The sequence below is a fragment of the Microcaecilia unicolor genome, chromosome 5 (assembly GCF_901765095.1).
Source record: "Microcaecilia unicolor chromosome 5, aMicUni1.1, whole genome shotgun sequence".
Classification (NCBI taxonomy): Eukaryota; Metazoa; Chordata; class Amphibia; order Gymnophiona; family Siphonopidae; genus Microcaecilia; species Microcaecilia unicolor.
In genome coordinates, this window is record NC_044035.1 from 130,431,922 (window position 1) to 130,456,119 (window position 24,198).

The window sequence follows — 24,198 nt, forward strand, 5'->3', positions numbered from 1 at the left end:
CTTTCCTTCCACATTGTTTCTGGTGAGTGAATTAAAATTTTTACAATTTTTCACCCCTTTTATCAAAGATACTGCTTTGTGGCCAAAATATAAGTTAGATGAGATACAATGGTTTCAGAAAGAAGCATTAATATAGACAATAGTCTTTCAAAATGTTCCTATGCAGTTTCTATAAATAGGGAGTTGCTCCCTGCCATAGTTACAGTCTGGCAACCTATGGTTTTTATAATCATGACATTTCCTGGCTTTTGCACATATACTTTCCAAGAGCATAATAACTTGGTCTGAACTATATTTCCTTTCCTGTGAACAGCTGTTCAAAATGCTACATTTGTTTCCTTGGTTCCAAATCCATCATGATGTCAGTTAGCAAACGTTCTCTAAATAATGACAGATCTTAAAGTCAAAAACTTTATATCCTTCATGACGGAGGGACACAGCATGCCACAATGTGGAATATATTTAAATCACAGCAAGCATTCAATGGTACAGTCTTCTGTACTTTTTATGGAAGTGCATTATACCAAATATAACTGTCCCTGCTATCCTAAAGCTGGTTGCAAAATTACTTTTCCCAAAATAGCTCACTCGTGCACATTCAGTTGATGGTATTTATGTTCTGTTTCAGACTTAGAGCAAATCTTGCCTTTTTTGTTGTTCTTTTGTTATTATTTGGGGAGCTTAGCCCTGGAACATTAAGAATAGTCATACTGGGTCAGACCAATGGTCCATCTAGCCCAGTATCCCGCTTCCAAAAGTGGCTAATCCAGGTCACAAGTAACTGACAGAAACCCAATTAGTAGCAACATTCCATACCACCAATCCCAGGACAAGCAGTGGCTTCCTCCATGCCCATCTAACTAACAGACTATGGATGCTTCCTCCAGAAACTTGCCAAACCTTTTTTTTTACCCAGGTACACTAAATGCTGTTACCACATAAACTGGCAGTGAGTTCCAGAGCGTAACTATTCTTTGAGTGAAAAAATATTTCCTCCTATCCATTCTATCCTTAATCATACACCCCCTCAGCTGTTTTTTTTCCAAGCTGAAGAGCCCTAACCTATTTAACCTTTTCTCATGTGGGAGGAGTTCCATCCCCGTTATCATTTTGGTCGCTTTTCTTTGAACATTTTCTAATTTTGCTATATCTTTTAAAAAGACTTGAAGCGGTTCAAAGAAAAGTGACAATAATGGTATAGGATTTGCATTATACAGTGGGGGAAATAAGTATTTGATCCCTTGCTGATTTTGTAAGTTTGCCCACTGACAAAGACATGAGCAGCCCATAATTGAAGGGTAGGTTATTGGTAACAGTGAGAGATAGCACATCACAAATTAAATCCGGAAAATCACATTGTGGAAAGTATATGAATTTATTTGCATTCTGCAGAGGGAAATAAGTATTTGATCCCCCACCAACCAGTAAGAGATCTGGCCCCTACAGACCAGGTAGATGCTCCAAATCAACTCGTTACCTGCATGACAGACAGCTGTCGGCAATGGTCACCTGTATGAAAGACACCTGTCCACAGACTCAGTGAATCAGTCAGACTCTAACCTCTACAAAATGGCCAAGAGCAAGGAGCTGTCTAAGGATGTCAGGGACAAGATCATACACCTGCACAAGGCTGGAATGGGCTACAAAACCATCAGTAAGACGCTGGGCGAGAAGGAGACAACTGTTGGTGCCATAGTAAGAAAATGGAAGAAGTACAAAATGACTGTCAATCGACAAAGATCTGGGGCTCCACGCAAAATCTCACCTCGTGGGGTATCCTTGATCATGAGGAAGGTTAGAAATCAGCCTACAACTACAAGGGGGGAACTTGTCAATGATCTCAAGGCAGCTGGAACCACTGTCACCACGAAAACCATTGGTAACACATTACGACATAACGGATTGCAATCCTGCAGTGCCCGCAAGGTCCCCCTGCTCCGGAAGGCACATGTGACAGCCCGTCTGAAGTTTGCCAGTGAACACCTGGATGATGCCGAGTGTGATTGGGAGAAGGTGCTGTGGTCAGATGAGACAAAAATTGAGCTCTTTGGCATGAACTCAACTCGCCGTGTTTGGAGGAAGAGAAATGCTGCCTATGACCCAAAGAACACCGTCCCCACTGTCAAGCATGGAGGTGGAAATGTTATGTTTTGGGGGTGTTTCTCTGCTAAGGGCACAGGACTACTTCACCGCATCAATGGGAGAATGGATGGGGCCATGTACCGTACAATTCTGAGTGACAACCTCCTTCCCTCCGCCAGGGCCTAAAAAATGGGTCGTGGCTGGGTCTTCCAGCACGACAATGACCCAAAACATACAGCCAAGGCAACAAAGGAGTGGCTCAGGAAGAAGCACATTAGGGTCATGGAGTGGCCTAGCCAGTCACCAGACCTTAATCCCATTGAAAACTTATGGAGGGAGCTGAAGCTGCGAGTTGCCAAGCGACAGCCCAGAACTCTTAATGATTTAGAGATGATCTGCAAAGAGGAGTGGACCAAAATTCCTCCTGACATGTGTGCAAACCTCATCATCAACTACAGAAGACGTCTGACCGCTGTGCTTGCCAACAAGGGTTTTGCCACCAAGTATTAGGTCTTGTTTGCCAGAGGGATTAAATACTTATTTCCCTCTGCAGAATGCAAATAAATTCATATACTTTCCACAATGTGATTTTCCGGATTTAATTTGTGATGTGCTATCTCTCACTGTTACCAATAACCTACCCTTCAATTATGGGCTGCTCATGTCTTTGTCAGTGGGCAAACTTACAAAATCAGCAAGGGATCAAATACTTATTTCCCCCACTGTAAGTGTCCTGTCTCGGTTATTGGTGAGCCCTTAGGTTCCCGGAGGCCGCGAGACCTCAGAGGACCGCCGTGCACCCCGAATCTTCACCCGCGGCGACCGCCGTTCACCGAGGGTTGAGCCCCCAGCTGCAGGCGGCCAGCAGGACTGCTGGAACCGCGGGGTGACGGCCAGCCTGGCGGGTAGTCAGCAACACAGTCTCGGGAGGGCAGCTAGCAGGGACGGCTAGCTTGAAGAGGACCACAGTCTCTGAAGGTGGCTAGCAAGGACGGCTAGCTGGAAGAGGAACACAATCTCTGAAGGTGGCTAGCAAGGACGGCTAGCAGGAAGTGGAACGCAGTCTCTGAAGGTGGCTAGCAAGGATGGCTAGCTGGAAGTGGAACGCAGTCTCTGAAGGTAGCTAGCAAGGACGGCTAGCTGGAAGTGGAACGCAGTCTCTGAAGGTGGCTAGCAAGGACGGCTAGCGGGAAGTGGAACGCAGTCTCTGAAGGTGGCTAGCAAGGACGGCTAGCGGGAAGTGGAACGCAGTCTCTGAAGGTGGCTAGCAAGGACGGCTAGCTGGAAGTGGAACGCAGTCTCTGAAGGTGGCTAGCAAGGACAGCTAGCGGGAAGTGGAACGCAGTCTCTGAAGGGCAACGCTCCGCACTCCACTGTGTCGGCTCCTGACAATCAAAACGGAAGCGCTGGGCCCTTCTTGTTCTGAGGTTTAAATCCCCCGCCAGTCCATCCCCTCCCTGGAGAGGAGCCAATTCCTCCAGCCCTGACAGGCAAGGAGGGCCTGGATTGGCGGACCTGCCTCACAGGCGGAGTCTCTCCTTCCATGCGCCAATCCGGCGCGAGTGGGCGGGACTTGCTCGCTGGTTAGCTCTGGCCAGGGAAACGACGACGCCGGCGCCGCCATCTTGACCGGCGCCTACCCTTCCCTGAGGCCGGCGTTCGCTCCCACGGGTCACCAGCCTCGAGCCGACCCGCGGAAGCGCTGGCCCCGTCGGCGGCTTGTCTCTGCCACACTGGAGCCCGCGGCCCCCGTCGATCATCGCTCCCCGCCGCGGGAGCACAGGTAAGGACCCAGGATGGGACAGTATCCTCCCCGGATGCCCCCTTTCCCCCGGGCCCGGGTTTGGAAGGATACCGGGCGTGGAAGGCTTTGATCAACTCCGGAGCATGTACATTCGCCGCGGGCTCCCAGGAGTTGTCTTCGGGGGACAAAATTCTTCCAGGACAATAAGTAATATAGCCTTCCCCGCCACTTCTTTGAATCCAGAACATCCTCCACCTCATACTCTGGATCGGGATCTGCTTCAAGATCTTCGGTCTCCTGCCGTTGGGGGTGCCATCGAGATCCTCGAAAACTCTTCAATAGGGAAATATGGAAGGCGTTATGCACCCGCAGGGTACTAGGCAATCGCAATCGATATGTCACAGCTCCAATTCGTGATTGGATTGCAAACGGTCCAATATACCGAGGTCCCAATCTCCGAGAGGGCACCCGGAGTCGGAGATATTTCGTGCTTAACCATACCTTCTGTCCTGGTTGCAAGACGGGAGCGGTTCGCCGGTGACGATCTGCGAAGTCCTTGTATTTGATAGCTGCCCTCTGCAATTGTTCTCGGGCCATCTCCCAGACCCTTTGCAGATCTGCCAGAGTTACATTAACCATGGGGGTCGGAGATCCAGACGGGAAAGGTGCTGGAAGCCGAGGGTGTCGTCCATATACCAAGAAGAATGGAGAGTCTCCCGAGGCCGAGTGGACGCTATGGTTATATGCAAACTCGGCCCAAGGAAGTAGGGAGACCCAGTTATCTTGACGCTTGTTGACAAACGCTCGTAAGAACCCTTTTAATGTCTGATTCGTCCTCTCGACCATACCATTGGTCTGAGGATGGTATGCTGATAAAAAATGGGTCTTCACCCCCAGAGCTGTACATAAGGCCCTCCAGAAACGTGAGGTGAATTGGGGGCCTCGGTCACTAATAATCCGAAGAGGCAACCCATGAAGTAGAAAAATGTGTTGAATGAAAAGTTGGGCTAAGGCGACCGCCAAAGGAAGTCCCGGCAGGGGAACAAAATGGGCCATCCGGGAAAAACGGTCAATCACCACCCAAATCACCGTGTGTCCCCGGGAACTGGGGAGGTCGGTGATAAAATCCATGGAAAGCTCCGTCCAGGGGCCTGCCGGTACGGGCAGTGGTTGCAACTTCCCCATGGGGGTCCCGCTTACCGGTTTAGTTCGGGCGCAGACAGGACAGGTGGTGACGAACTGAAGAATGTCCCGCCTCATCTGAGGCCATCGATACTGTCTGGCAATGAGACGCAGAGTCTTTTGATACCCAAAATGTCCTGCCCATCGGGACGAATGCCCCCATTGCATTACCTTTGCTCGATTAGCGGCCGACACTAGTTCTTTCGTAGGAGCGACCTCCCCCACGGCCGCGCTGAGGCATGCCGGATCCAACATGGAATGGATCTCCCTGGTCTCCTCTGGAACCTCAAATGCTCTGGAGAGAGAGTCCGCAGGGGTATTCTGGGCAGCAGCCCGAAAGACCAGTTGAAAATGAAATCTGGCGAAAAACAATGACCACCGGGTTTGTCGGGGATTAAGCCGTTGAGCCTCTTGAAGATACAGTAGATTCTTGTGGTCAGTGATCACCGTGAACCGGTGTTCCGCTCCCTCCAGCAGATGTCTCCATTCCTGCAGGGCTAATTTCAATGCTAAGAGCTCTCTATCCCCTACTGTATAGTTACATTCCGCCGGGGAGAATCTCCGAGAGAAGAACGAGCAGGGTTGGCGCCGGCCCTTGGGATTCACCTGAGAGAGGACCGCCCCGGCTCCCAATGCGGACGCGTCCACCTCCACAATAAAGGGTTTCTCTGGATCCGGGGCTACCAAAATGGACGCTGAGTTGAATGCCTCTTTTACCTGGCGAAAAGCCACTTGCGCTCGGGCGGCCAGTCCCGGACATTCGCATTTTTTCTAGTGAGCGCTGTCAACGGCGCCGTCAGTTGTGAATACTGAGGAATAAACTGGCGATAGTAGTTCGCGAATCCCAAAAAGCGTTGTAGTGCCTTCAAACCCAGCGGTCGCGGCCATTCTCGAATCGCCCGGAGTTTATCCGGCTCCATCTGCAGCCCCCCGGGTAACAGAATGTGTCCCAAGAATGGCAGCGACCGCTGATGAAAAGCGCACTTACTGAGCTTAGCGAACAGGCGGTATTGCCGTAACCGTTGTAGCACTGCGCGAACATGACTCACATGTTCCGCGGGGTTTCTGGAAAAAACCAAGATGTCGTCCAGATATACAATCACCGTGGAGTTCAGCAAATCCTCAAGCACAAAGTTAATAAGTCGCTGAAACACCGCCGGGGCATTACATAGGCCAAACGGCATCACCCGATACTCGAAATGTCCCTCGTGGGTGTTAAAAGCCGTCTTCCATTCGTCCCCGCGCCGGATTCGAACTAAATTGTAGGCCCCCCGCAGGTCCAACTTGGTAAACATCTGGGCTCCTTGCAGCCTGTCAAAGAGTTCGGGAATGAGCGGTAGAGGGAAGCGATCCTTTACCGTGATGGCATTTAACCCCCGGTAATCAATACAGGGCCTCAAGGAGCCATCCTTCTTAGTAACAAAAAAGAATCCGGCCCCGGCCGGGGACGTAGAGGGCCGGATAAAGCCTTTCCGCAGATTCTCCCGGATGTATTCCTGCATTACCTTGGACTCTCCTCGGGACAGGGTATACAGTCGGCCCCGCGGTGGCATGGTATCTGCCATCAAGTTAATGGCACAGTCGAACGACCGATGAGGCGGTAGAACCTCCGCCTCCATTGGACAAAACACATCTGCAAAGTCCCTATAGTCCAGGGGCAGGGAGCCCAGCTCTATCCGCGCCCCCCCGGGCATAATAGTAAATGCAGGGCAGCTGCCGGTCCGGCCCTTACAACAGTTCTCCTGACAGGAGCTACCCCAAGCTCGGACACTTCCCTCGGTCCAGTCAATAACAGGGCTATGACTCCGTAGCCAGGGCAATCCTAGAACCACTGGATGAATGGTCCGGGATAGTACCAGGAATTGGACTTCTTCCCGGTGAGCCTCCTCCACCTGCAATTCCAAAAAGGGGGTGATCTCCGTGACCGGCTGCGGTAATGTAGTTCCCTGGATGGAGGTTATTTGCAGCGCCGGCCGCCGCGGGAGCGTGGGCCAGCCCATCTGTTGTAGCAGTTCATGCCCGATGAAGTTGCCCCCCGACCCAGAGTCCACTAGGGCCTGGGTCTGGATCGTGGTCTCGTGCCACCGTAGTATTACTGGCAGTGTGATCAGGGAATCCGGTAGGGGAGCGGAATGCCCCAAGACCCCTCCCCTCAAGGTGCCTTGGGGGGAACGTTTCCCGCTCGGGAGGGTCAGGCTCGAATAAAATGTCCGGCCTCACCAGAATAGAGGCACAGTCCATCCCACAAGCGTTTCTTCCTGTCGGAAGGAGCCAGCCGTTGACGGCCCATCACCATCGGCTCCTCCCCATTCTCCTTGGAGTCTCGGTTCCCACGGCGAGGAGACGGCCCCTTAGCAGTCCGGGACGTTCCCCGTGCCCACTTCTGCCGTTCCGCCCGGGCTCTCGCTCGCTCATGGAACCGGGTATCTACTCGGATACAGAGTGAAATCAGGGCATCCAATTGGCCTGGGACCTCTCGCCCTGCCAATTCGTCCTTGATTCGTTCTTGTAACCCTTCCATAAAGATGGCCATCAAGGACTCCGGGTTCCAACGGAGCTCCGTGGCTAAAGTCCGGAAACGAATGGCATAATCGGCCACAGTCCCCTCACCCTGATGAATTCGCAGCAGTTCCAACGCCACGCAAGATGGTCTCCCAGGAAGGTCGAACACCATACGGAACCGGCGCTGAAATTCATTATAGTCATCCAAGATGGGGTCCTGTTGTTCGTTAAGTGGGGCCACCCAGGCCAGGGCCTTCCCTTCGCATAAGCCCATGATATATCCCACTTTACTTTGGTCCGAAGCAAATGTCTCCGGTTGCATCCGGAAGGCCAAGTTGCACTGATTGAGGAACCCCCGGCAACCTCCGGGGGCCCCATTATATCGTGCCGGTTCAGGGAACCGAGGTCCCGTGCGGAACCCTCCCGAACGGGGAGCTGCTGCGGCCCCCTGGACCGCAGCGGCCTGGTTCTGTACCTGAAGCGTTGAAAGTTGAGAGCACACGTTCTGGAGCGCCCCCGACAGGGCGTTCAGCTGCTCCTGCTGCTGCTGAAGTACCTTGGCCAGGTCCCATAGATCGGGCTGCGTAGGCGAGCTCATGGCTTCCGTTTCCTGTCCTGTCTCAGTTATTGGTGAGCCCTTAGGTTCCCGGAGGCCGCGAGACCTCAGAGGACCGCCGTGCACCCCGAATCTTCACCCGCGGAGACCGCCGTTCACCGAGGGTTGAGCCCCCAGCTGCAGGCGGCCAGCAGGACTGCTGGAACCACGGGGTGACGGCCGGCCTGGCGGGTAGTCAGCAACACAGTCTCGGGAGGGCAGCTAGCAGGGACGGCTAGCTTGAAGAGGACCACAGTCTCTGAAGGTGGCTAGCAAGGACGGCTAGCTGGAAGAGGAACACAATCTCTGAAGGTGGCTAGCAAGGATGGCTAGCAGGAAGTGGAACGCAGTCTCTGAAGGTGGCTAGCAAGGACGGCTAGCTGGAAGTGGAACGCAGTCTCTGAAGGTGGCTAGCAAGGACGGCTAGCTGGAAGTGGAACGCAGTCTCTGAAGGTGGCTAGCAAGGACGGCTAGCGGGAAGTGGAACACAGTCTCTGAAGGTGGCTAGCAAGGACAGCTAGCTGGAAGTGGAACGCAGTCTCTGAAGGTGGCTAGCAAGGACGGCTAGCGGGAAGTGGAACGCAGTCTCTGAAGGTGGCTAGCAAGGACGGCTAGCTGGAAGTGGAACGCAGTCTCTGAAGGTGGCTAGCAAGGACAGCTAGCGGGAAGTGGAACGCAGTCTCTGAAGGTGGCTAGCAAGGACGGCTAGCGGGAAGTGGAACGCAGTCTCTGAAGGTGGCTAGCAAGGACAGCGCTGGGCCCTTCTTGTTCCGAGGTTTAAATCCCCCGCCAGTCCATCCCCTCCCTGGAGAGGAGCCAATTCCTCCAGCCCTGACAGGCAAGGAGGGCCTGGATTGGCGGACCTGCCTCGCAGGCGGAGTCTCTCCTTCCATGCGCCAATCCGGCGCGAGTGGGCGGGACTTGCTCGCTGGTTAGCTCTGGCCGGGGAGACGACGACGCCAGCGCCGCCATCTTGACCGGCGCCTACCCTTCCCTGAGGCCGGCGTTCGCTCCCGCGGGTCGCCAGCCTCGAGCCGACCCGCGGAAGCGCTGGCCCCGTCGGCGGCTTGTCTCTGCCACACTGGAGCCCGCGGCCCCCGTCGATCATCGCTCCCCGCCGCGGGAGCACAGGTAAGGACCCGGGACGGGACAGTAAGATGTACGAGGAGAGACATTGAGGGGGATAATCGAACGGGGGCGCCCATCTCTAAGGATGGCCCTGTAAAGGGGTGGGGCAACCCGTATTATCGAAATAAGATGGGCGTCCATCTTTCGTTTCGAGAATACGGTCGGGGATGCCCAAATCATGAAATTTAGGTCGACCTTAGAGATGGTCGTCCCCGTTTTTCGGTGATAATGGAAAGCGAGGATGCCCATCTCAGAAACGACCAGATCCAAGCCAATTGGTTGTGGGAGGAGCTAGCATTTGTAGTGCACTGGTCCCACTTACTGAATGGAAAAAGCCCTTCCGTTAACGGAAAGGAACGGGCATGCATGAAGGATATTGCATGCAAATGAGCTGCTCGCTGTTAGCTCATTTACACATGATTTCCTTTCTAAGGAGGGGAAGCAATGGCAGTTGAGGACATTCAAAATGTGGATGTTTGTGAGAAGGACATCCATGCCTGCTATGCCTCCGACTCCCACTTTATTTATTTATTTGGATTTTGGATCACCAATAGCAGCAGTGGGATTTCAAACAGCCACCTCTAGATTGCAAGGTCAGTGCTCTAACCACTAGGCCACTCTGCCACTCCTCCACTCCACTCCACTCTACCCATCCCTGTAGGGGGCGGTAGAGGACATCCAAAATGTTTGAAAGAAGGACATCCACGCCTTTGTTATGCCTCTGCTGTCACACACACATACCTCCCCCACAGGGACCTGCATACTACCCCCCCCCCCCTCCCACAGGGATGGCCAAATTTCAAGGGAACTGAGTGAAGGCATGGCAGAGTAGCCTAGTGATTAGAGCACTGCTCTTGCAATCCAGAGGTGGCTGGTTCAAATCCCACTTGTAATCCAAAATCCAAATAAATAAATAAAAAGGGTGTCAGATGCAAAGCAAAGGCATGGATGTCCTTTTCACAGAAACATCCACATTGTGGACGTCCTCAACTGCCGTCACAGGGAAGGATGTCTTCAACTGCAGGCATAGTGAAGGACAACCTCTAAAAAAAAAAGACAAACATTTTTGAAGTTGTTTCTTTGGGGTGGGAGGTGGTTAGTGACCACTGGGGAAGTCAGGGAAGGTCATCCCTGATTCCCTCCAGTGGTTATCTGGTCATTTCGGACACCTTTTTGATGCTTGGTCATGAAACAAAATGGACCAAGTCGGCCAAATGCTCATCAGGGACGCCCTTCATTTTTCCATTATCAGCCGAGGACGCCCATCTGTTAACCACACCCTTGTCCCACATCTTTACACTGCCGACACTCCCCCTAGAACTATGGTCATCCCCGTGACGGAAAGCAGTTGAGGATGCCCAAAATCGGCTTTCGATTATGCCGATTTGGGCAACCTTAGGAGAAGGAAACCCATCTTCCGATTTGTGTCAGAAGATGGGCTCCCTTCTCTTTTGAAAATAAGCAGGTTACTGACCTGAATATGTATACCCTGGAGAAAAGGCGAAACAGGGGTGATATGATACAGATGTTCAAATATTTGAAAAGTATTAATCCACAAACAAACCTTTTCCAGAGATAGAAAGGTGCTAGAACTAGATGACATGAAATAAGGATGAAAGGGGGAAGACTCAGGAATAATGTCAGGAAGTATTTTTTCATGGAGATGGTGGTAGATACCTGGAATGCCTTCCCGCGGAAGGTGGTGGAGATGAAAACGGTAATGGAATTTTATAATGTGTGGGATAAATACAAAGGAATCTTGTTTAGAAGGAATGGATCCAAAGAAGCTTAGCAGAGGTTAGGAAACAACACTGGTAATTATGAAGCAAAGCTATTGATGAGCAAACCTTTACGGTCTGTGCTGTGATCATGGCTGGACAGATTCTGCTTCAGCTTCAGAAGTTGGAGAACAAAGACAGTGCTGGGCAGACTTCTAAGGTCTATGCCCTGAAAATGTCAAGGACAAATCAAGACTAGGTATACAAAAAAAATGTTTTATCTGCTCTGCTAATCTTGTGATCTGCTTTGCTGTGTTTTCTAACTTGTTTATTGACTATTTTTATTTGATATCTTTTAATCTGAGTACTAGATTTAAAAACTGCTACAACTCTGTATTAGTTCTTTTTTTCTTTTTCCTTAAAGTGTGTTGAGCCCTCCCTCCCCCACCTGTTTTTTTTGTAGAGAGCTTGTATAGCTTAGGTGTGGCTAAAACTTCTGCTTTGAGACAGCTGAAGGCTACCACAAGGTCTCTTGACTCCTGCCTGAAGTGCTGAAAGCTCACAGATAAGACTTGTTCTGGCATTATTTCTGGTTATCCCTACCTTAGAACTGTGGTTTTGGGCATTTCTGGTGCATTTCTTAACCTTGTTTTCCCTGAATCCCAACCAGCTATGTAGATAAGTGGCTTAATACAGCTCTAGAGACAGGTTTTACAGCAAACACATTCCATAGGTTCTAAGTTTAAGCCCACCCTCCCTAAGATTGACACTTCCTAAATAGCTTTCCTAAATACACTACTTATCACAAATTAACTCCATCCAAATTACAACTGTTTCTGAAAAGTAAACCATTCATTATCACAGTATATCCCCAGCCTTCTGCTCAGCATCAGGTGCCTTCCTGCTCTAGATAAAAAGGACCTCTGTTAACATATCAATTAGTTGCTATTCTCATTATATATCACATGGGATATCAATTTACCTTCTCTTCCTTAAACTTGTTCATCATGCTTCTCTCACTGTTACCAGTACCGTATTGGCAGGATAATCAAAAAATCTTTGTTAATCAGCTATACCCATAGATCATTCCACCCACACAGTAAATCTTAACAGGTTCTCAGTTCTTACCCTAAAACTACACATTAACTACCTACCCCCTACATCCCATAGAACAGGAGTAGGAGGGAAAAAAACAGGACTGGTAGTTGTGTGACAGGCTACACATTTTATTATCACAACTACAACAGCCCCTACAATTGGAACTATGGTAAAGAAACAAAGAGCCCCTAAAACTTCTACCACTGTCAAGACCAAACCCTTGGACCAAGACAAGATTCTGGTTTCATGTGATAAATGTACATACATTGAGTCCCTCATAAAAGAAGTACAAGAACTAAGAGAAGAAGTGGCAAGACTAAGAAACATCTGAGAGAACCAGAAATTTGTCCCGGAGACGCAGGTCAAAATTGAGGACTTCCAGCAAAGGAAGAGAAGACCTTGGGCAGATAGAGCACAGCTGAAAGCAGGTCACTAAGACCCACAAGATCAATCCTCCAATCCATCTTCTATTCAACTAAAGAATCTGTTCACAGCCCTGGAGGTAGAAGAGCTAGAAACATCTAAAAAACAGGAGGAAACAATGACCAAATATGGCATCACAGCCAGACAATTGGTCCATAAAAAGCGAAAGGTAGTAGTGGTTGGAGATTCACTTCTCAGGGGTACTGAAGCACCCATCTGCCAGCCAGATATGTTGTCCAGAGAGGTGTGCTGTCTGCCTGGTGCTAAGATTCGCAATATTGTGGAAAGATTGCCTAGACTCATCAAGCCTACGGACCATGCTCCTATGCTACTCATCCATGTTGGCACAAATGATACAGCTAAATATCCTACTGAACATATCATACGAGACTTTCCAGCCTATATTGCAACCTAAATCGGGAGATAGGCGTTCATCTCCCAAAAACGAATAAATCAATATAATGGAAACCAAAGTGTCAGTGCGTCCATGTCACTTCTACGTTTACTTAAAAATGCCCAAATAAGGGGCGTGTCGGGGGCGTGTTAAGGGCGCTGATACGACATGGACGTGTGCAACGTATAACGGATAGCGAAATGGCTCTGGTTGAGCGCGAAGACGGGCGTAATATGTTGGACCCGAAATAAAAGCGACCAGAGCAAGGGGGAAATCGTCTTTAGACCCATTACCGATTGTGTGTAGTTGGAGAGTGGCGAGATTGTTGGTGGAAGAGCTGAATTGGTGGTTGCAGAGAGAAAGCCGAGCGTGCTGAGTACCTGTGACGTTCGTCTGTGTGCCCTGCCTCTTTTGTGACTTACCCTTTGACCTTTCCCTACTCCTACTCCTTTGCTCCATTGCCCCCTTCCCCTCCCCCTATCCCTCCCCATTCACTGTTCCCACGTGTATACTCTATTCCCTGACCTCCGTTTGTCTCTGTGTTCCTGTACTGTTTGGCGAGTGAGTGGCCAGAGGGCATGGTGGCTGGAAGTGAGGGATCTGTGTGTGTTGGTGTTTGACTACTAGTCCTAATACTTGCACTGGTGGTGGGGATATGGATGCACTTAATGCACTTGTGGCATGCATGCTACACGAAGAGGCCACCCACCGCAGGAGGTATTCACGGCCCCGAGTGTTTAGGCCCCGCACCACCTTCCTACAACTCACTGACCAGCAGTGTCTAACAAGGTTCAGGTTTGATAGGGCCACCATTCTTCAGCTGTGTGAGCAGCTGAAACCCCTCCTTCAGCCCCAGACATGTAGGAATAACCTCATCCCTGCCCACCTCAAAATCACTTCCTCTCTCTCTCTGTCCTGGCCACTGGGAGTTTTCAATCCGTATTAGCTGCTAACACAGGGCTCAACCAGGCTTCTATTTCACACTGTCTCACCCAGTTCCTGGATGCCTTTATCACTCACACCTCACACTACATCACTTTCCCCACCACCCCCCAGGCCCTGTACAACAACATGGCCGCCTTCTATGCTCTTGCTAGATTCCCCTCGGTCATCGGTGTGATAGACTGCACACACGTAGCCCTCAGACCCCCCCAGCCACACGAAGCCACCTACAGAAATAGGAAGGCATTTCATTCTATGAACATGCAAGTTGTATGTGATGCCTAGGGGGAGATATTAGATGTGTGTGCCAGGTACCCCGGGTCCACCCACGATGCCTACATCCTACAGCATTCGGGCATCTTCCGTAGGTTTGAGCGAGGGGAGTTCATTCGTGGATGGCTACTAGGTAAGTGCAACATGCATGTACCCATACTATACCTCCTCCACTGGGCAACCCTCTGCCCTGGCTTCTTCCACCTCACTCCACAACCCACTATCCAAATCCCCCCCCCCCCCCCCCCCCCCCCCCCGTACCTGCTCCAAGCAATACACACTCATCTATCTCATTCTGCTTTTCTCCAAAGGTGACCGAGGCTACCCGCAGAGGACATGGCTCATGACCCCCCTGATCCACCCACAACCAGGGGCAGAAGAAACCTATAACAGGAGACATCGCAGCACCCGGGGGATCATTGAGCGGACCTTTGGTTTGTTGAAAAACCGGTTCCGCTGTCTGGACCGGTCTGGAGGAGAGCTGCTCTACAGTCCAGAAAAGGTGGCCAAGATCTTTGTAGCGTGCTGCATGTTGCACAATTTGGCCCAGCGCAGAGGACAGCCTCTCCCAGAGGAGCCACAGCCACCACCAGAAGAGGCCCCAGATGACCAGGAAGAGGAGCCCCCTCCACCCCCAGCCCACAAAGCAGAGCTCAATGCTTACCAGCTTGGCGTAAGAGCAGGACAAAGACTCATTGAAACAAGTTTTAGGTGAAAGTAAGTGTACATTTATTGATTTATATTAAGTGCATGTGTTCCTGTGTTCACCCCCACCACCACCACCCCCCTCCCACCCCCACCACCCCCCCTCCCACCAACCCTCACCCTACAGCATGTGCTATCACTTTCCCCTTCCCTTCCCCCGTCCCCTCCCAACACCCCCAACAACACCCCCCCCCCCCCATTTAAGTCAAGGGCTGGCATGCCCTCTGAGTAAGGCCCTCTGTAGCAGGGCAATGAGCAGCCCCAGCAGTACCCTTAGTGGGCCCTGGAGCTGCTCATTGCCCTGCCGTAGGGCTCGGACCTCCTGCAGCAGCTGGTGCTGGCCATCTACCAGCTGCTGCTGGCCATCTACCAGCTGCTGCAGGAGGCGCATCATGGCACCTGCGCCTAGGGCTGGTGGAGGGGGCCCAGTGGCTGAAGCTGGCCCAGGGGACGGAGCAGACCCAGGGGAAGGCGGTGGGGCAGGTGATTGAGGTCCCGCAAGGGATGAGGATGGCCGAGGGGAGGGAGAGGGCTCTTCTGGTGTTACAGGTGGGGAGGGGGCCTCCATATAGTCCTCATCTATGAAGAGGACCCCTCCTCCGAGCCCGCCGACTCCTCCTCCTTCGCCTCCTGTGCTGGGGCCGCCTCCTTCTCCTCCTCCATGTGGCTTCCCTGCCCTGGATCCTGCTCCTGCTCCTGCTCCTCCTCCTCCTCCTGCAGGTGGTGGCCCTCTTCATCAGCCCGCTCGGCTTGCTGCTGGTGGAGCCCTGTGTATGTAAAAGGAGTGTGATTGAGATCAGCACATACAACATGGCTTGCATAGTGCAGTAGCTGGGTGGCCTGAGACGGGGGATGGGCCACGGTGTGGTAAGGCGTGGCCTATGCCCATGGGGAATGAGCTGCATCAGATGACATGACAAAGAACCCTGGAACCTCCTCTGACACACAGCACACAGGACATGTTGTCATACCACATTCATTGCTGACCAGCATGTTTGCATTGTGAGATGCGACAAGGGCTTGATGGGCAGTTGTTGTTGGTTTTATTGGGGGGGGGGGGGGGGCAGTGGGAAGGGTGTTGAGCACAAAACTTTTATGTGAGTTAGGCCATGACATCCACTAAAAGTAGGGCCTCAGGCAGGTCTACCAGGACACACTAATCAGCTACCCCAGAAAGGGGAATAGTAAAGTGAGGCATATCATCTCATTCATCTCATGGGGATGGTCGGAAGTTGCAGCCACACTCATGGGAGGACCCCTGCAACCTGCATCCTTGATCTGGGACAGATATGTTATTACTTACTAGTTGGTTATTAGCCACATGGATGGGAATTGATATTGCACAGCACATTGGCATTATTCAAGACGTGTATTTAGCAATCTGTACAGGTGTCCTGTTTTTGAATACTTACGCCGAGCCCTGAGGTGCCGTCGCACCGCCCGGATGAGCTCGGGCCTCTCACGCCGCACACGGTGGAACCGCCTCCTCAGGGACTCCAGGTCCCGGTGCACTCTGAAGCGTCTGTAAGATATAAGTTTGTAGAGCAGGGGTCAGGAGGGGATGGTCCTTTTTGTCCTCTGCACACATTGATTTGTTATTCAAATAGCAGAGAGAGAGGGTCAACAGTGTTTGGGGGGGGGGGGGGAAACCACCTCCATTGGTACTGAATCATACATAGGAGCCACCTTTTTACCATTTTGGGGGGGGGTGCAACCCCCAGTGGAGATTATCCCTCCCTCCATACATACAAGGCATTTCTTTTATATTGGGGGTGCTCAAGCACCCACAGCAGCCACCGAGTTGGTTCCTATGCAGATGATGGCATAGAGGTGGCCAAGAGGCCAGAAAGTACTGTTTGTATGCATTATAATGTATGCTTGTAAAACTACTTTATATGTGTTATCATTACCATGTTATAAAGTATGGTATACGTTTAATTGGTATCATGTTTCCACTATTCGGATGTGTTGTAAGCCACATAGAGGCTGCAAAGAGGGATTGGAAATGTGGCTTTCACAGACAAGATATACATAAATAACGAAATATATTCTTGTAGGGATGTGGGAATGGTCGTCCTTTCAATAACATACATTTTATTAGTGATATTGTGCATATTCCTATATTACTCATTATCCTTGCATGCACACTCCAGTTACTGGTGGTAACATTGATGACGGAGCTGTTATATGTGTAGGTACAGGAGGGGGGTGGACCATAACCTTACCTTTCAAGCCTGTCCCTAATACGGGACCAGGCTCGCATGGCCTGGAGCCTGTGGGGCAGGTGTTGGTGCTGGACAAAGAGTTGGTGCCTTAGGCACAGGCGCACCAGCAGCAGGCTCTCCTCCTGTCCGAAGTTGGGCTCTCGTCGTTGCACCATTTTTCCACGTGTTGGAAAACAAGTGCCTTATATAGACGACCTTGCGTGAGGAACGTCGTTTCATGCACAGCTCCATATATGGATGACCATCCCATATATGGCCCTATCAGCACGTGGACGCCGTCGTAAGCATAGACGTCTTTGACGTGCACATGCCTGGTTATATGTGCGGAACGTGCCTTATATAGATGAATATGACACACCCCACCGACCCTTTTCACATATACACAATATGCATATAGCTGCATGTTCAGTAGGTGTACAGTGCATGCAGGTCCGGACATGCAGATGGGCACATATGAGGAAAATATGGGTGCAGCAGCATGATTTTTCTGTAGTTGACGCATATACGCGTTCCTCATATTTTCTCGTACCTGGATGGCCAGAACAACATGTACTGTACTTGCGGTACACCTATGTACATTATTTTACACACTTTCTGATTTGGTCATTTGCACCTGCAATAATCAACCGTGTTAGGGCGCCCAATTTAGTCACGCTTAAGCGCTCCTCATTTGATTGTTTTCCTACAGGGATAATCGATTATCGAAAAACGCCCATACTATTTTTCGATTTTACATGTCTAATTTTGGATGGTTTCTTACGAATGTCCTAATTCGTACTTGGACGTTCTTTCCATTATGCCCCTCTTTGTGGCTTTGGGTCAGAGGGTGAAGCATCTAGGTGTGCAGGCAGTGTTCTCATCGATCCTCCCTGTCGAAGGTAAAGGTTGAATGAGAGAAGCTCGCATCTTGGAGATAAATGCGTGGCTGCATGGTTGGTGCCACGAGAGTGCTTTGGTTTAGTAGACCATGGGATGATTTTCCAAGAGGTACTGAGCGGTGATGGTGTCCATCTGTCAAGGAAGGGAAGGATTGTCTTCAGCAACAGGCTGGCTAAAGTACTAAAGAGGGCTTTAAACTAAAATTGATGGGGATGGGTATAAAAGGCCACAAAGCCATAATTAAACCCAAGGAAGGAAGGACATCTAATGCCTCTATAGAAGAGAATAAAAAGAGTAAAATCTGGAGAGCCTTGTATACCAATGCCCGTAGTATGGGAAACAAACTTATATATCTTGAGCCTACAATGATGGAAGCGAACTTGGATTTAGTCGCGGTCACGAAGATGTGGTTCACGGAGAACCATCACTGGGATGTTGCCATACCTGGCTATAATCTATTCAGGAAGAACAGAGTAGGAAAAAAGGGTGGAGGTGTGGCATTATATGTTAAGAATGATATCCAAGTGGCAGAACTGCAGGACATGTGGGGTATGGAAGAAGTGTTGTGGGTTAAACTGGAAAGAGGAAAAGGAAAATGTATCTATATCGGAGTGATATACAGACCACCCTCACAGTCGGAGGAAATGGACAGGGACTTAATTGAAGACATCCACAAGATAGCTAGGAAAGGGGAAGTACTACCGATAGGTGACTTCAATATTCCGGATGTTGATTGGGGTGTCCCGGTTGCGGGGTCGTCTAGAAGCAAAGAGATCTTAGATTCCCTACAGGAAGAATTGTTCCAGCAGTAGATAACAGAACCGACGCGGGATGGAGCTGTTCTGGACCTGATGCTTACGAATGGAGAGTACGTTTCTAACATCAAGGTGGAAGACCATTTGGCATCTAGTGATCATCGTATGGTATGGTTCAATATTAAAACAGAAGAGATGGCTCATTCGAGATTGAAGGTCCTGGATTTCAAAGGAACTAACTTTGCTGAGATGGGGGAATTTCTCAAGGAACAATTAGCAGGATGGGAACAGCTGAAGGATGCAGAACAGCAATGGACAAGACTGAAAGGAGCTATATTAAAGGCAACTAACCTTTATGTTAGAAAATTACATAAAAGAGGGAAAAAGGCCTCTCTGGTACTCGATTGTAGTAGCTGAAAAGATAAGGGTAAGGAGGCTAGCCTTTGCACATTATAAGACGACTCAGAAAGATGAAGACAGGAGAGAATACCTAAATAAGCGAAGAGAAGCTGGAAAAGCTATCAGAAAAGTGAAGTGGAGGAGTGGCCTAGTGGTTAGAGTGGTGGATTTTGGTCCTGGGGAACTGGGTTTGCTTCTCACTGCAGGCACAGGCAGCTCCTTGTGACTCTGGACAAGTCACTTAACTCTCCATTGCCCCAGGTACAAATAATTACCTGTATATAATATGTAAGCTGCATTGAGCCTGCCATGAGTGGGAAAGCGCGGGGTACAAATGTAATGATAATTTTTTAAAAAGTGGCAAATGGAGGAAAAGATAGCTAATATGGTAAAATTGGGGTTTCCAAACCTAGTCCCGGAGGCACCCCAGCCAGTCAGGTTTTCAGGGTACCTACAATCAACTTCATGAGAGAGATTTGCATGCACTGCCTCCACTGCATGCAAATCTCTCTCATGAATATTAATTGTGGGTATCCTGAAAACCTGACTGGCTGGGGTGCCTCCAGGACCAGGTTTGGGAAATATTGGCCTATACAATGAGCCATGGCATAGGAGATCATATGGTAAAATAAAGATTTTCTGAGTAAATTACTTCCCAAATAAGACCTAGAGGGCCCACCTCTTTCGGTCATTGTGACTTCTGTGCATTTTCATCAAGATGTATTGAATATATCCATTCAGACACCCATACAACTTACTGTTCACCTTCAGCTACTATGTGTCAGTCATCTTTTGTAGTGTATGCAATTATTTACCAATATAATCTGGGACAGACAACCCACATAATGAAAACATGTTTGGTTGAGTATAGGAGTCATTTACATACAGGATCCATAATATCTCCCTTAGTGCCTCATTGTCAAGCGTATGGACATTTATTCAGCCATTTACATTAGTTTATTATTGAACATGTGTCATCATCATGGCAGGGATAGAAACTGTTTCAACTGGCCTTCTATGAACAATTTTGGATCTTTCAGCAGCAAGCAGTGAAACCATAAGAACTGAAAGATTAGAGTAGAATACTATTTTGTATTGATGTTGTTCATTATCTTGAATGGCTCTTGTGCATCACACACATTATTATATACCTGACATCATTGCATTCTGCTTGTATTCATGGATCAGAGATAATGACACAGAAGGAATCCACAACTAAGAGAGATTTTGAGATCATTTTACCATGTTTGATGCCAAACATGGTAAAATGTTTGGCATCAAACATGGTAAAATGATCTCAAGAAAAGATCCAAAACATGGTGCACTTGTTCACACTCTCCCCCAGCCTTCCTTGCAAATGTCCTATGTAAGTTAAGTGGGTATTTACAAAATAGTGCTTGGGCAGACATTGGCTGTTGTGCATGTATGTGCACACATATATTCATAAAATAATTATTTAAAATATGTATTCACATAATCTGTGCATGAATGTTAGTGCTTATATTATATTTTAAACCCTCTAGTGGTGCAGTAGAGAATTACAATAAATAAATAGTTTGATAGAAATGTCACAGTTCCTGGTAGAGTTCCCAAATAAACTCCATGCAACCCAGGGATTTGACAAGAAAAAAAATTAAGATATTTTATTAAGTAATAATAAATGGAAACGTTTGGATATGTTTCTTTAAGTTAGTACCAATTGTCAAAAGTTTAAGGTACTAAATAAAATGGTACAAGGTGTTAAATACTTTGCAATAAATTACAAAGGCAATCAGATGTTCAAGTTTGCAATTAAAGTTACTACAATTTCAATGTAACTTCTGTAATACCATAAAACATACCAAACATTTGCACAAAGCTTAGTTTTTGCTTTGTTCTCTCAGTACCTCAGCTACTAGAACTCAGTAGCTCTGTAACCAGCAGTTTTCCAGGACCACAGAATCAGATAAGTTCACAAAGGTACTCTTTTGCCTTAACATAATTCCAATACTCTCCACTAGGAACCTGATTCTTTTATCTCAAATCTTAATTTTCCTTTACAGGTTTCTTCAGATTTATACACACCCAGGCTTTCCTTGGGTATTTTGTGGTGGGTGTGTACTGATAGTATACTCAGATCTGAGATTTTTTTTTGTTACATTTGTACCCTGTGCTTTCCCACTCATGGCAGGCTCAATGTGGCTTACATGGGGCAATGGAGGGTTAAGTGACTTGCCCAGAGTCACAGGGAACTGCCTGTGCCTGAAGTGGGAATTGAACTCAGTTCCCCAGAACCAAAGTCCACCCTAACCACTAGGCCACTCCTCCTCCACTTGAAATAAGTTCATACATACACAGTGATGTTACTCTTATATTAAATCTTCACTAGTGCTGCAGCTGGGAAAACCCTGACTCCCTGTCCTCGGTATATGCGCCCTAACCTCAGTCAGTATTCTTCTAGAGCCTTGTGAATTAACTGAATTTAAATAAAAGAATAAGTGAGGGGAATTCCTATCTAACTCTCCCAGCACATACCCCCTTTCTTGTTCTCGTTTCCTACCCGTTCTTAATCTTACCTACTGCTTGAACTGACAGTAGTTAAACTAAGCTTCCTAGAGGCAGGCCTCTAGTTGAAGGCACTCACAGTGGCAGGCACTCCAACGCAGTCTTTCTTCAGGTGTGGGCAATCGGTTCAGGCTGGGCTCTCTTCGCAATGGGGTTTCTTCTTATACAGGACAGAATTTTTCTTCACAGAGCAGACACTCATGCTGTCAGACACTCAGACTGGACTTTATCATGGGTTTGGGGCTCTAATCATAAAGCTTCTCCCCAACTTCACTTCCCAGCCCAGCTCTCTAAAGCATTACCCAGCACCACTGTTCTTCATGGCTAGTGTTATTCCAGCACAGTCCTTCACTGCTGCCAGCACATATTTGCACTAGGCCCAGCCCAGCGCTGCTTCCCAGCACAGTCCTGCTCTCTGCCCAGCACATACCAGCCTTCTTCTCTCTTCCTGCCAGTGGCGTACCAAGGGGGGGGCGATGGGGGCGGTCCACCCCGGCTGCACGCCGCTGTGGGGGGTGCCGCACGCCAGTCAGCGTCGTTCGTTTCCATGCTCCCTCTGCCCTCCGGGGCAGAGGGAGCATGGAAACGAACGACGTTGACCGGCGCGCGGCACCCCCCCCCAGCGGCGTACAACCAGGGGGGTGTTTTTCGCTGGGGTGGGGGGGGTGTCCTTTCGCCAGGGGGGGGGTCACGCTGCACCGGGGGGGGGGGGCGGGGCGCATCTGTGATCCGCCCCGGGTGTTAGCCCCTCTAGGAACGCCACTGCTTCCTGCCCACACTGTCTGGCTTCAGCTGTTGTTGTTTCTCTTTCCAGCCTAGGACTTGCCCAAAGCCATATATACAGCAAAAAACACACAAAAAGCTTTTCTCTGTTTTGCATAACAACTCTTTCTGTCCACTGGAAAGGGTCTAGCAGAGCAAAACTGTCTACTGCCTATCAGCTTAATATACATAATTGTCCTTTCATTTCACTCTATTTAAGATCCACATTGATTGGATTAAAACAAAATACTAATGTTTACCCCCAACAAGGCTTACCAGAATACAATTTTAAGCAATTGATGTTCATTTTTAAAATATTGCATAGCTCAGCCCCTGCTTATCTTTGTGATTTAGTTTCAATTTTTTAGCAGTCAGACCTCCAAACTCATTACAGGAAGTTAGACTTATGTCTAACTCCATATGTTGGAAATTATCTACCAGAAAGAGATCTATTCAGTTTTTCTATTATGGCCACTTGAATGTGTTTACCACATATAGTTGTTAATGTAAAGCCAATGCCCAACATGAGTATATACAGATTCCAATACTCAGTATCTACAATATGGGTAAATTGTTATCAGGGGATTGGAGAACCACTTTCTTGTGTCTCGATATGTTACTAAATATCCTCAAAACCAAGTTCAAATGACCAGCCCAAACAAGAGGTAAGAGTGTTGAAAAAGTTTATTGGCACATAGCACCCTACGTGATCCATGTTTCGGCAACAAGCCTTCTTCATGGGTCTGAGGTCGCCCACCAAAAGCTCGCAGCTTTCCAGCACCCCTGATGAAGAAACATGGACCATGTAGGGTCCTTTGTGCCAATAAACCTTTTCAAAGCTCTTACCTCTTGTTTGGGCTGGTAATTTGCACTTGGTTTTGCCTCTACCCTTTGCTGTTGTACTTTCTTCTGTTTCCCCACTAAAATATTCTCATCTCGTTTTATTTTGTTGCTTTGATATTAATTTCCCCCACCCGCACACATACATTTTTAATATAAATGTTTCTTAGATATTATTTTTATGGGTAGTATAACAAATAATCTGAACCTGAGTCTGTCAAACATATAATATATTATGGGGATACCTTATCATAAATGACTTGCATAGAATTGCAATCAGTAAATGTCATTGATCTATGTGTCAGAGAGTAAGCATCCAGTCCCGAAACATATCAGATTCTATACTGTATATGTAGAGGACATGGAGAGGTATCCATATTTATAATAACCTTTACATAAATTATCACAGTTAGATAGGAAAGGATGCAAATGTGATATTAGAGAATCCCTCAGCTTCTTTACACAGTGGAATACAAACTAAAGAGGTTGTTCCAGCAATCAATGGGTAACTCTAATATGACAACATTAGAACAGAAACACATGAGTATGCCTGTGCTATCTGATAAAACCAAAATAGCTTCTATTTGCCAAGATAAAATAATCTTGAGAGTTATATCAATAGAGTAACAGATAATATGGTTAAGGGAGTTGCAAAAATGTAAATAAAGGGGACCAAATTTTCTCATAGTTATTTATTGCCCTATGGAGCTCATTTTCAAAAGAGAAAAATGCTTTAAAAAGTGTCATAAAGCAGCATTCGGACAAAAATTTCAAAACGTCCAAATCAGTACTTTCAAAACCTGTTTTGCAAACATCTATCAGGGCAATCCTATAATGTAGAAATGAAGGGAAGAATAGAATTTCATTTTTAAATTTTTTTAATGAAATTTGAAATAATAATACAAGAATTAACTCTATGCAATCTATCTATGCAATTCACCTGCAGTGCATCCAAAACACAAGTGTGTGTGTCAGGGGTATTTTAAAGGCCGGATTAGGGTGGGCTTA